General features: G+C 42.2%; 1 non-coding gene across 1 annotated transcript; it reads right to left on the minus strand.

The window, feature by feature from the left end:
• Window positions 1-413: 413 nt before the first annotated feature.
• On the minus strand, window positions 414-520 carry LOC122445722. Its single transcript, XR_006270667.1, has one exon. It is a non-coding gene; the product is annotated as a U6 spliceosomal RNA (small nuclear RNA).
• Between the last annotated feature and the right edge of the window lie 1,933 nt (window positions 521-2,453).

Below are 2,453 nucleotides of genomic sequence, written 5' to 3' on the forward strand. Positions count from 1 at the left end.
CCATCCCGATCCCCCCTCCCACCTCCCTCTCCACCCGATCCCTCTGGGTCTTCCCAGTGCACCAGGCCCGAGCACTTGTCTCATGCATTCAACCTGGGCTGGTGATCTGTTTCACGCTAGATAATATACATGTTTCGATGCTGTTCTCTCGAAACATCCCACCCTCGCCTTCTCCCACAGAGTCCAAAAGTCTGTTCTGTACATCTGTGTCTCTTTTTCTGTTTTGCATATAGGGTTATCATTACCATCTTTCTAAGTTCCATATATATGTGTTAGTATACTGTAATGGTCTTTATCTTTCTAGCTTACTTCACTCTGTATAATGGGCTCCAGTTTCATCCATCTCATTAGAACTGATTCAAATGAATTTTTTTTAACAGCTGAGTAATATTCCATGGTGTATATGTACCACAAAAAATATGAAATGCTTCACGAATTTGCATGTCATCCTTGCGCAGGGGCCATGCTAATCTTCTCTGTATCGTTCCAATTTTAGTATATGTGCTGCCGAAGCGAGCACTCAACTTTATTATTATTATTATTTTCCATTTATTTTTATTAGCTGGAGGCTAATTACTTTACAATATTGTAGTGGTTTTTGTCATACATTGACATGAATCAGTCATGGATTTACATGTATTCCCATCCCGATCCCCCCTCCCACCTCCCTCTCCACCTGATCCCTCTGGGTCTTCCCAGTGCACCACGCCCGAGCACTTGTCTCATGCATCCAACCTGGGCTGGTGAATTTTTTTCACCCTTGATAATATACATTTTCGATGCTGTTCTCTCAAAACATCCCACCCTCGCCTTCTCCCACAGAGTCAAAAGTCTGTTCTGTACATCTGTGTCTCTTTTTCTGTTTTGCATATAGGGTATCATTACCATCTTTCTAAATTCCATATATATGCGTTAGTATACTGTATTGGTCTTTATCTTTCTGGCTTACTTCACTCTGTATAATGGGGTCCAGTTTCATCCATCTCATTAGAACTGATTCAAATGAATTCTTTTTAATGGCTGAGTAATATTCCATGGTGTATATGTACCACAGCTTCCTTATCCATTCGTCTGCTGATGGGCATCTAGGTTGCTTCCATGTTCTGGCTATTATAAATAGTGCTGTGATGAACATTGGGGTGCACGTGTCTCTTTCAGATCTGGTTTCCTTGGTGGTACACAAAAGTTTTATATTTATATTCTTATATTTTTGTTATAGGGCTTCCCTGGTGACTCAGACAGGAAAGAATTTGCCTGTAATGCAGGAGACTCGGGTTTGGTCCCTGGGTCAGGAAGATCCCCTGGAGAAGGAAATGGCAGTATTTCCTTACCAGTAATACCCATGCCAGTATTCTTGCCTGGAAAATCCCATGGACAGAAGAGGCTGGCAGGCTACAGACAGTTGATTTACAGTATTGCCTTTGTTTTAGGTATACAGCAAGTGATTCATCATATTTATATACACACATATTTTCTCCAGATTCTTTTCCATTATAGGTTATTGTTGCTGTTGTTCAGTCACCCAGTCATGTCTAACTCTGCCACCCCATGGACTGCTGCATGCCTATCACTCACCATCTCCTGGGTTTGCCCAAGTTCATGTTCATTGCATTGGTGATGCCATCCAGCCATCTCATCCTCTCACACCCTCTTTTCCTTCTGCCCTAATCTTTCCCAGCATCAGGGACTTTTCCAGTGAGTTGTCTGTTCACATCAGATGACCAGAATACTAGAGCTTCAGCTTCAGTATCAGTCCTTCTAGTGAATATTCAGGGTTCATCTTTCTTAAGATTGATTGGTTGTATCTCCTTGCTGTCCAAGGGACTTTCAGGAGTCTTCTCAAGCACCACAGTTTCAAGGCATCAATTCTTTGGCATTCTGCCTTCTTTATGGTCCAGCTCTCACAACCATACATGACCACTGGGAAGACTTTAACCTTGACTATACAGACCTTTGTCGGCAGAGTAAAGTCTCTGCTTTTCAACACACTGTCTAGGTTTGTCATTGCTTTCCTGCCAAAAAGCAATCATCTGATTTCATGACTGCAGTCACTGTCCGCAGTGATTTTGGAGCCCAAGAAGAGGACATCTGTCACCTCTTCCACCTTTTCCCCTTCTATTTGCCATGCAATAATAGGGCTGGATAACATGATCTTAGTTTTTTAATATTTAATTTTAGGCTGGTTCTTTCACTCCTCTTTCACCATCATCAAGAGGCTCTTTAGTTCCTCTTCACTTTCTGCTATTAGACTGGTATCATCCACTTATCTCTGCCATAAGGGTGGTGTCATCTGCATATCTGAGGTTATTAATATTTCTCCTGGCAATTTTGATTCCAGCTTGTGCTTCTTCCAGCCCAGCGTTTCTCATGATGTACTCTGCAGGGTGACAATATACAGCCTTGACGTACTCCTTTTCCTATTTGGAACCAGTGTGTTGTTCCATGTCCAGTTC

This window comes from Cervus canadensis, chromosome 7, assembly GCF_019320065.1.
Source record: "Cervus canadensis isolate Bull #8, Minnesota chromosome 7, ASM1932006v1, whole genome shotgun sequence".
In the NCBI taxonomy this organism is placed as follows: domain Eukaryota; kingdom Metazoa; phylum Chordata; class Mammalia; order Artiodactyla; family Cervidae; genus Cervus; species Cervus canadensis.